Below are 12,136 nucleotides of genomic sequence, written 5' to 3' on the forward strand. Positions count from 1 at the left end.
CAAAACATTTCCTTTAAAGTCAAACGATGGATGTTAATTTATACAGATTTCTCTCCTAAAAATTGTTCATTTTGAGTGAGTAGAGCTCTTCTCTATATTTTGATAAACTTTCAGAAGTCTAGCCACGGTCAGTGCTACACAGGAACCCTGAGTCTTGCAGAACCCAGGGTGATATTAGTTTGCGGTTTGTCCCATGTAGTTTTTTTAACAGGGTAAACACACAGACTACAGTCTAATATACTCACCTCTATAACTGAACAAGGAAGTTAGCGGCTATGCTATTGCTGCTCCAGCAGTGCTAGCCAGGGTTAGCAGCAGGCTACAGTCAGATAATACTCACATCTGAACAGTGAAAGAGCTAGCACTTAGTGCAGTTAGCAGCTAATGCTAACACTGCTGAAGAACTAAACTGAAACTCCTGTATAACGCTGTACTTCAGCAGAGTGGCTTTACTGCCCTTTACAACCTGACAGGTAGAATTCATACCGGATTATAAGACGCACTGACGCACTGGGAAAATTTAAGGATTTTAAGTGCACCTTATAGTGCGAAAAATACAGTACACATTAATGATGTGCAATGTGCAAATGGTGCCAGGAGCCAATGGGAAAGGTGTGTATTTTAATCATTAAGGTTGCACTGCCCAAACATGACACCCTACAGATGATTACCATATAGATCATATTAATAAAAATGATCCATGCAGTGCCTTTGTATTTACATTATCTGAACTAAAACCTTAAATAAAGTCATTGTTTCATTGTTGGCTTTTGAACTGCTCACCACTGCATTCTGGGATTTCTCTAGCAGGGGGCGCCACAAGCACACAAACTGATTCTGTGTCTCATTTAAAGAGAAGAAGTTCAGGAATGCAGGTGTTAGCATGACCTTCAAAACTAGAGGTTAAACAGTTTAATACCAAAATATGATCAGTTAATGATACAGTAAGCAGCAGCAGACCGTGTGTAGAACATAAACTTAACAACCAATAAAATAAGCACTATTTTGATAACACAAATGAAAAGGTAAAATAGTTTTCATTCAATTTCTGAAGCAGTTTGGTATACATATGTAAATAACTGGAATGATAACCTGAGAAACACACATTTAAAACTAAATTAGAAAAAAATAGGAAAAGAAAATTAACAGCAATAGACCAACAACACAATGAGCAGACTTACTTGTTAAAACATTCTTCACCAATTTTTAATGTCATCAGTGAATTACACCGCATGACTGGAGGGTGAGCTCCAGAGTAAGAAATACAAATTTTCCAGAACGATTCTTTAAAAAATATATATATTTTTTTACAATTCCTTTGCTTTGGGTTGAATTATCTTTCATTGTACTTTAATTTTAAATTAAGAAAATCCTCAGATTTGTATTGTTGTGTACCTTAATTTAATTAAGGCAAACATCACAAAATATTGGCCAAAAAAAAAAGCTGAGCTTGTTAATTGTGCATGAAGAAAAAGTCACTTCATGTTAGGAAAGAAGAGGAATTTTATCACCTCGATACCTTAGAACATGTGTTTCCCCCAGTCAGACAGACACTCCAGTTGTCAGGTCTCCATGACAACGTCACCAGTCCTCTTCACACTGGCGTGGATCAGCTGTCCAGGTAAAGAATCCTGGAAAGTGATTAGAATACACAGTATTACACACAATGACCCTTAATGAAACCTTCAGGGGATGGTGTAGTGTGGAGGAGTGATAAGAGAATGAAATTGATGAGGTAAGTGAGATAGTTAGCAGGTTTTGGGATGTGTGTAAACAGATTATGGAAAGGAAGATGATATTGATGTGTATGGGTTAAAGATATTTGGTCATTATGGACTGTCATTATGTTACGCATGCAGTTCATCTGGAAACTTTAACAAGGTAATGAGATTAATCATTTGATCAAGTTTGACTCTATTGTCTTCTCGTAATTCATTAATTTTAGATAGCATAGTGAAATATTAAGAATTTGTTTTAGGGATTTTATATTTTTTGAGGGATTTTACAGAAATATTTTATACCAATATAAAAACAGCATCACTACAGCTAAGTTTAGTAGGTAGATTATTATTATTTTTTTTTTATTACATTTCATAACTAACTCTCACTCTCTCTCTCTCTCTCTCTCTCTCTCTCTCTCTCTCTCTCTCTCTCTCTCTCACACACACACACACACACACACCATTGCTGCTTCTTTGAAGCATAGGTTTGTCATGTTTCCCCTTCAATCTATTTAATTCACCTGTATACCTTTTTATCAGTAGAAGTTGTACAGTCTGAGCTGAGAGCTTCACTGCTGTAATGCACATTTCCTCACTGACTAAAGAAGGAGTTGAACTCATAACTAGAAAGAGAATAAGACTCAACAACTGGACTTAAAGGGTGAAATTGACTTAGGTTGTAGTGAAACATGATTAAGTACAACATGAACGAGCACAACCCTTTGTTGAATACTCCACCTCCATTCACCCCCAGCATTCTGAAATACAGCACTTTTAGTGGATGCTCACAACAGGCTTACAATGCTAAAATGAAGTCATGATAAGTCCACTGACAAGCCTAAATAAATAGGTAGGATAGCGGAAAGGATTCTAAAGTTAATTCTGTGGAAATGCATACATACTGTAGAGATATTTTCATCAACAGGTGGAATTCATACATTTCTATAAAATTGTAATTTAGAAATCTGTTCCCCTATCCTGCCTATTCGTTTGTGCTTGTTACTCAACTTATTGTGACTTAATTTCAAGATGGCAGCGCCTCTGAATTTCTGGACATAAAGCCCACTTCAGCATATACACACACACACACACATTTATTTGATAAAAAATGACCTAAATCAGCTGTGATGAGGTAATTCCCTCTTTGGCCTGCTGAGTAATTAAAAATCAGTTAGACAAAATTACCCAAGTTACACATCATTTCTAACAGTGAAGCTGTGCTTTTAAAAAGCTACAAAATAAGAAAACCCACATTAAAGTTCTCTTCTATTTCTATCAGCAAAGAACAGAAGACTGAGGCTGCAATGGGAACTGGCCCAACAAAACTGGACTGCTAAATAATGCAAACATGTTCTCTGACTACTTCCAGCATGGTTATACTCTATATCACAAAGCAAATGTCAATATTTAATATCAAGGCCGCCAGAATTCTACCTGTGAAGTGTGGAAATACTTTGAGCTTGTTAATGGTGTAAAAATAGTGATTTCTTTGCATGGGCAATGCTATATGCCCCTATAACTAGCATTGTAAACCTGTTGGGAACATTGGCTAAAAGTGCTGTATTTAGGAATGCTGGGGGTGAAGGGAGGGGGGCTATTTGACAAATGTTTGTACTCGTTATCATGTTTCTCCTTCTTTTTTTCACATTTTTATTAACCTGTCACAATCTGTGTTGAAGGTTTTAAAAAATATAATTAAACAAACATCTGACTACAAATAGACAGAATAAAAGTTTGAATATAAATAAAATCCCACTCTGATCATCATACATTGAATCTTTTATTGTACAGTTAAATAACCATTGTTAAACATTTTTAGGTTTTTATGTAAAATGCGATTAATCCTGCTTTTTTATTCATTTACAGCCTTAGATGTTCTGTAGAGTGAAAATACTGCACTAAATCAGTTTACAGAGGTTCTGTTACGCAAACAGAGCCGGCTTTATTTTGTCCTGAATGGCCCTCCTTACCCAAGCTACTCATCCGGTTACCCTTCTTCATTACACATTTATGATATATGATTTATTAAAGAGCAAACGTTGAACCTGTGGCCATAATATTGTTTCACCCACAGAAAAACACACAGTTCCTGTGCTGGACACGTTTTATATACGTAGCTGCCATATAGAGGAAAATGCTGCTGAAGGTTTAATGCTTGTGAACAAGCGAGAAGCAGCGACAAATTCTAAAAGTCACATTTCATTATGCCTGTGAATCTGTGTGATCTGTCTCCAAAACACCCCCCCCCACACACACACACTCTCTCCCTGTGTGTGTGTCTCTCTCTCTCTCTCTCTCTCTCTCTCTCTCTCTCTCCCCTGTCTTGGATTATGTGTCAGTAGGGAGTGTCACTGCTAGTAAAAGGCCACACACACACAGCCAAACACATTCCTACAGGCTAATGCAGGTATCCCGCAGCTACAGTACTGTGTAGAACTCACCACTATTTATTTATCTGTTAATAATTCCTCTCTGATCCACTAGTTTTAATTTCCAACATAAATCAGTCAAATGTTCTCATCCCACACTTTAATTTAAGGTTTAATTTAGTTTTTTTCCACATTGCAGTTACAACCGCTTTTATAGCGCTGCATCAAATCTGATTCAGCAGTCAATTTCTTTGCTGAAAATACAATAAAACCAAAGTTTAAATTTTCTTTGGAAAGCTAACAAAAACACATTTAGGCTATTTATTTAATGAAAACAAAGTGAAAATGTCAAAATTACTGAAAATATTTAGTATTCAGCCATGGCCAAATGTTATATTGTGTTTGGTGTTGGTTTCAGCCAAACAATTTTATTTCGGTTCGATCCTATTTTTTTTACACAATCTCCTTTAATTTTATGATAACTCATGCCTTTTCCATTGCTTCATTTGTGATTACAGGACTTGTTTTTAGGCTTTTTGATGTTGACATTATTGGCAACATAAGGACAAGACCTATTGTAGTATCTATTGGGAGGTTAAAAAGCAAGAATAAAACCAATAGAAACATACAAACCTTTGTATTACCTAAATTAAATATGTGGAGTATCATTAAGAAGAAAGAATACCCTGGTTAGCTGTTTAATTACAAAGAGACCGGTAGGCCAAGGAAGACCTGAACCTCAACTGCTAATGCCAACAAAAATTTTACTATGTTAAAGAACGAATTGTCAATTGTCTGACTGACAGATCAAAAAGGCTTTCAGGAGGTAATTCATGTTTGTTACAAACTGTTGCATGCAGAAAACTTCATGAACCGCAACACAACAACCAGAGAGACCATTGCAGTTAGCAAAAAAAGACGTACTGAAATATTAGGTTCTGTGCACAGGTAAGACCAAGATCAGAGTGATAGCTAGAGATAAGTGTGGACGGACCCCGATCCAAAGCATACCATCTCATCTGTGAAACGTGGTGGTGGGGGTATCATAGCTTGGGCATGTTTGGCTACCACAGGTACTGGCACACTTATCTTCACTGATGATGTAACCACTGAAAGCAGTAGCACAATGTATTCTGAGGGGCATAGGAATCTTATCTCCATCTTATCTGTTGTAGATATCACTTCTTCCTACAGCAGGATAATGATCTCACACATACTGCTAAGGAAACAGGTGACTAAAATATTACTAAAACTAAAATATTAAATAGTTATTTGCTGCTTTAATGTACCCAAAATTACTATGTCCCAAACATTATGTTACCCTAACATAAAGGTGAAAGCTAGATGAAACCAAAATGTAGGTATACACACCTTTATGTAAGTATACAATGTAAGTATACACAACCTTAAATTGAAGTCTGGAATGTGTACTTTTATCGGGACTTCAGGACCCCTCACAGTAAAGATTAGCCACAGCAGTGGGAGCCCTGCATGTGACTTTATTCCTGTTCTTTTCTTGATGTCACATTTACCCGCATTCTTTACTCCATCGTCCTGAAATATCACCCGGCTCTCAGGATGAAGCACGTGGCTCATTGGTGACCTTGTGTGCAGATTGAGTTTCAGGTACAGTAGTAATACAGTCTGTATGAGTTATTTCTCCTTGGATAGACAAGTGACCCTGTGTTCAAATCCAGTTAGATTGTCAATTTGATTTGTGTGTTTAGTGTTTTTTTAGGCAATTTAGGCAAGGTATCAGTGATGTGATCATTTTCTGACCTAGCTGAGAGGTGGATATCCATGTTTTATTGAAGAGCTATTTTTGTTCTGACACTCTATATAAATTATATTTTAAATGATACACAAGACCATAAGAGAGAACTGGATGTTATACAGTACCAGTTAAAAGTTGGAATGCACTTTAAATCCAGGGTTTTTTCATTATTTAAAAATGTTTAGCATTATAAAATTAATAAGTCATTCAAACTATAACAAAAATAACACATATAATTATTTAGTAAACAAACTGTCATGATTAGGCAATAATCAGACACGCGCAGATGTGAATGAAAGCTTTTATTAAATGAAGCCACAGGACAAAGGATAGTCAAAAAAAAGCAAGCTCACCACCAGTAAACAAACGATAGCCTGAGAGGATAAACATACCAGGCTGGATAAACAGTCCAAGGGTCATACACGATAGAGCAGCAAAAAGGGCAAGGCAAAAATCGAGAAAAAACAAAAACTAGGTAGGTAAACATGGAAGAATTGAACAAAGCTTTGTAGAGAGAAGTGAGGGGTATGAGTAGAGCTCTGGACAGGTGTTCAGAATTCAGGTGATTGACTTCCTGGGTGAATAAGTGATGTCACTGAGTGATGCATTCTGGGTAACGTAGTCCGAAGGCTGGAGATCGCAGGTAGAGCTGAGTGTGTGAGAAACAGAAGCATTGTCAGGGCAAGGCATGACACAAATATGTGTTAAACATACCAGAATATGTTTCATATTTTATATTCTCCAAAGTAGGTGCCTCTTGAGTTTCAGTTAAGAGCTGTGCTGAACTTTTCAAGAGATAATAACTTGAATTTCTTGCCTCTTAATGTGTTTGAGAGCATCAGTTGTAATGTTGTGAAGCCGTAAAGTTAGTATACAGTGAATAGCTCTATTTAAGGAATGTTCTAATCCATATTATGGCAACTACTTATAAATAAGTAAATTAAAAAAATTTACTTTTAAATTAAAAAAATACTTTAAGAACTGAAGTGCAGTTGCAAAGACCATCAAAAACGTTATGATGAAATTGGCCCTCATCAGGAGCACCCTAGGAAGGGAAGATCAAGAGCTTCTTCAGGATAGGTTTATTAGTGTTACCAGAATTAGAATCTGCAAGTTAACAGCACCCCAGATAAGAGCACCCAAATGCTTCACAGAGTATTTTGGTTTGTTTAACATTTTTCCGTTTACTTAAATGATCAGTATTAATTTTGAATGTAGAGAAAAATAAATAAATAAAAACATTGAGAAGTTTTGACTGGTACTATATATGAGGAGGTGCTATAATCATATATCATGACTAATGCTCACTCATAAAAACAGTTACAAAAATAGTGGCACCCAGAAGGATGTATCAGATTGCAATTCTATTTGAAAAGAAGATAAAAAATGCCCCCGGAACAAAACATGAGAGCATTTTGATTAGTAATGCACATGTAACAAACACACACTTTCAATGGGGAATAGATGGTGATGTGGCTGGCCATGACATAGTACCTGTGTCTTGAGACAGCAACAGTGTGTGGATGAGCATTGTTCTGTTGGAATAGTGCACCAAAGTGTGTGTTCAGAAAAGGTAGGACCACTGGTTGTAGGATATGATTAAAATAACACTGGGCTGTCAAAGTGCCTTTAATGAAACCAAATTTTATCTGGAATTGTATAAAACTGCAACCCACACCATGATACCAGATCTTCTGGATGTGTGACACCATATCAAACGCTGATCTTGGTGCTGACCACGGTGTCTCAATCAAGACAACTAAAACAAAAAGCGGGACTCGTCCTCTAATCGTTCATTCAGCAATGAACCCAGATCCAGTGATACTGGACACATGACATGTCAATGTCACTTCTGTGTTTAGTCCACCACATATGAACTATTAAAATTATTTTCTTTAGAGAAAGTACAGGTGAGCAGTGAGTAATGGTATAGGTATAGCGGTGAGTATACCTTCAAAAGACTATTGTAAACTGGAAAAAACTGCTGCAGGAAGAGTCTGGCTGACCCACATGGCAACTTCTTTAGATCAGTTTAAGACTGGATTAAGACTCAGATTCAGCAGTAAAGGGAAGAATTAGGTCCGAAGGGTAAAGTGCAGTAATAAAGTCATTGACAAGATGAGAAACGAAAGGCACACACACACACACACACACACACACACACACATATATATATATATATATATATATATATATATAGACTTGAAATCAAATCAGGGCGGAAAAAAACTGATAGAGACATCCCTAATCCAAAATCACTTTCCACAAGTTTTGAATTGTGCTTGCAGAAATCCTGCACATACAGCACATCTGCAGTAGAAAAATATGCTGCATTTGTTATATACCACCTGAATGCAGTGGGGGCATGAAGTCCACTATATGGCGGTCATGTACCAGTTTAATTGATTTTAATTACTTAATACGGTGAAAGCAAATGGCTTATTTGAGTATTGCATAAAAACGTTTTATATTTTGTTGTTCCATTTTCAAATCAATCTTTAATTGAGCTGTTAACAACCATATACTGCATCCATTTCTTGTGCTGTTCATCATCAGGATGTGGATGCTCACGAGAAGCTTTTCTGGCCTGCCAGTCTTGCTAATCTGCAGCAATTTTCTCGTCAGCCCTACGTTTCTTTCAGCCACTGATTTATTCCTCCTTCCTCAGGCTGTTTGTGCTGAATTGCGGTTGCTGTAGCTTTAAGAGGGGAGTATGTGTGTGTGTGTGTGTGTGTGTGTGGAGGGGGTGGCGGTTTGTGAGGACTGCATGAATATCAGATGAGGTCTGGCTGTGCCATGCGGAGCTAAAGCCCTGCACCAGCATGTGTTTGACGTACTGACACGCGCGCAAACACACGCAGCCGCACCACACTGACCAGCAGACGACTGGTGCTCGCTGCTTTTTTTCTCGGAAGAAGAGAGAGAGAGAGGGAAACGGATCTGAGAGACAGATGGAGGAGGAGAGGGAGAGGGACAGGGTGGGAGACAGGGATGAAGAAATGAAAGGAGAGAAGGCTTCCGCGTGAGGAAGAGGAGAACAAGTGGAGCGGTCGGATAAAAGGAAAGAGGAGAAGTGGAGAAGAGGAGGAGCGCCTTTGGGCTTTGGGTCACTGCTGGTAGGTAGTGGTGCAGTACAACTACACCTCCCGGTAGAGTCGGTATAGTGGGGACTCGATTCCCCTCTCTGGCTGTTCTCGACTCTTGCATGGAAAACTGCCAAACTGTTCTCAGATCAGCCCAAAGAGGGGGCCTCCTGTCATTGCCGTGCTCAGGATCTGTGTGTCCAGTGCATGTGTGTAGGTGCATGACTCCAAAAACACACCATAGTAGTATCTACGGCCGGGCAGCCCAGGCTGAGAGATGCAAACCCAATTACGCTCAAACGCAATCAGTATTCATGAGCTATTACATGCTCGGGCATGTGGAGAGACAGCGAGAGGATGCAACGGATACTTACCCTGACTGCTTGCTGAGAGATGATGTATAGCTCCTATGGGTTTTAATGCAGCCTAATGGACCCTGAATATTATCTGAATGTGAGCAGCAGATATGTGTATCAAGGAAAGAGAGAAAGAGAGAGAGAGAGAGCAGGATAAGAGAGCTGGCAGGCGGTAATTGCTCTGCAGACAAACATCAAAGAAGTGATGGGGCGATATTTGAAGAGAATGGGAGCAGAGAGGCGAATAGGAAAGAGGAGAGCAGACCTCTATTATAGATGAGAGGAAGGACACAGAGAGGAAGAGCAGGATGGTGTGATGCAGGCATAAAAGTAGAGTAGAAAATTTAGACTATAATGATGAGAAAAGACATGAGAAAACAGAGGGACGAAGAGGACTTTCTAAAAGAAGCCCTTGAATTCGGCACGGCGGAGCAAAGGTGGGCTGAACTAGGGGGTTTTTGATTCTAATGACCTTCTCTGATCTCAGCAATACACTGCTGTACCCAAAAGTGCAGTTGCTAACCACAAGACTTCTCCAGGGGTGCAAGACCATCCTCATCAGCTGGGAGAACTGCCTCAGTTGGTTTAGCCATTGTTGAAAAAAAAACATCTCTATTGCCCTCTAGAGAAGCAAAGAAGTCTCCGTTTGCCTGAAAGAGTCTGCTAGGGTGTCCCTTCTTGCATTAAATTATGATGATGTGCCCTGTAGAGTAATGTTGATAATGTGTCCTAATGTGCGCCCATCTATGCATACTCTTCTGCTTGTTCAGTTAAAAGGATGCAGTAATGAAACATTTTTTTTCACCCCTGCCATTCAAATAATCTTTAGAGGGAACATGTGAGAGTAGAGAGTAAGAGAAAAAGTGATAGAGAGAAAGAGATGCCTGAAATGAGGTAAAGCATTCTCGCTTTACTAAGAAAGCGTAGTGGGTTTGATGGTCAGTGGAAGGGAAAGGGGTAGAGATTGCATGCGAGATGTGGGCTACAGTTGATAGTCACATAATCAATCTAATAATGTCAAAAGTCTTCTATGCATGAACTCACTCAGAGCTGCTAGACTGTAAACTATTTGGACAGAGGTGTCAAGACAAGTACAGTTTGATGTAGTGACATGGTGCATTGATTACCCTTCAGGTGGTGTCATGGGGATCACATGTGTCACTACAAGGGCATGGTGGCTTAAGGATACCCTGGGGCCCCTGGGATTATCTTGGGTCATTGGTTTTGATAATACTGTAACTTAAGTATCAAGTGGTGCCACTGGAACCAGCTGGTAGCATAGAGATCATGTTTTATGTGAAACAGATTGTGGCATATGGAACAACTGGTGCCATTGGGATCAAGTGGAGTCACTACGATAAAGTGGTAGCATAGGGATTAAGCAGTGCCACTGGGATAAAATGGAGGAATAGGGATCAAGTTGTTCTTTTGGAAACAAATAATGACATTTGCATCAAGTGGTATCTCTGGCCAAATAGTCAAATTGGAAACAAATATTGTGTCATTGTGATGAGTGGTACCACTGGGATCATATAGAGCCTTATCATATACCCTGTACAAAGTATGTTGCAAAGTTTGCAATACCAAAAGCACACCACATGAAATCAAGCTGCATGATCCTCAATTGACCGGTGTGCCAAAATAGGGCACATAGTCTTTTTGGGAACAATTGTGGCATATGGATCAACTGGTGCCATTGGGCATAGGGAACAAGTGGTGTCACTTGAATCCTCTAGTGGCATTGGGACATAGGGATCTAGTTGCCACTGATGTCTAACTGGGAACTAATTGTGCCATTGGGATCAGGTGGTGCCATTGGAATTAGATGTTCCAATTAGGAACAAATAGAATCATTGGTATAAAGTGGTACCACTGAAACCAGGTGATATAGCCCAGTGTTCAAATGGAGGCATAGAGATGTGTGGTGTGGTTGGAACCTACTTGTGGTTAAGGGGTAAAGTGGCCCCAGTTTGATTAAATACTGCAATTGGAAATGAATTGTGGCATTTGAACCAATTAATAACCCTGAGTCAAAGTGGTGCTATAGAGACCTAATGTACATAGGTGTAACATAGAGGTCAAGTGTGGCCACTGTGACCAGATTGTGGCACAGGGATGAAGTGATGCCAGTGGGATCAAATGGAAACAGATTGTGGCATAAAGATCAGCTAGTGATGCTGCTGGTATCAAGGGGGTGCCACTAAGAACATATGGTGGCCTATGGCTCAAATGGTGGGATGAAGTGGCATGATGCAGCAAAATGTTTATAATTAATGTTTATTATTGTAGTAAAATGTCATGTGTAAAAGGATAAGTTGTGGTCATTTGTGGCCATGTGTCTCTGACCAACTCTGAAGGTGATTTGACTGAAAAGATCTGCAAATGTATTGAGAGATCCAAAGCCTTACACAGCTATATATTAAAAAAGAAAAAGTGTTTCTAGGGATAAAAATGGTAGTTTAAGACTTATCCTGGATTGACCTTAATTGACTGTACATTATAGTTGTAATTCACACCCAGGAACACAAACTTGAACTTCTCAGTTCTGTAGATATGAATCAAAATGGGTCCCTCTGGAATGCAGTTGAGCTGGATTTCATCAGCGCAGCTTTGTTTACCTGCATTTCCTTTCTGTTTTTGTTGGTTAATAATACATTTCATACTCTGGGAAGCTGTGTGGAAACACCTCAGTGACAATTAGCGGAGGTATGTTTACGCTTGTGTCTGTTCTGTTTACCTTCTGTGTGGGAACCAGTGTTCAAATACGGTGAAATCTTGTACAGTAGCAGCTCATTTCTACAAAGAGCAAGCCGTATATTGGGAGGGCAGAGAA

General features: G+C 39.0%; 1 protein-coding gene across 4 annotated transcripts in view; it reads left to right on the top strand.

Moving 5' to 3' along the window:
- The first annotated feature begins 8,639 nt into the window (after positions 1–8,639).
- Positions 8,640–12,136, top strand: part of zgc:114120 (uncharacterized protein LOC619267 homolog) — a 145,169-nt gene continuing 141,672 nt past the window's right edge. For all 4 annotated transcript variants that reach the window (XM_049480264.1, XM_049480267.1, XM_049480266.1 and 1 more), the window contains exon 1: positions 8,640–8,980. The gene's annotated coding sequence lies outside the window, so the exon portion shown is untranslated. The remainder of the gene's footprint in view (positions 8,981–12,136) is intronic.

This window comes from Astyanax mexicanus, chromosome 6 (genome assembly GCF_023375975.1).
Source record: "Astyanax mexicanus isolate ESR-SI-001 chromosome 6, AstMex3_surface, whole genome shotgun sequence".
In the NCBI taxonomy this organism is placed as follows: domain Eukaryota; kingdom Metazoa; phylum Chordata; class Actinopteri; order Characiformes; family Acestrorhamphidae; genus Astyanax; species Astyanax mexicanus.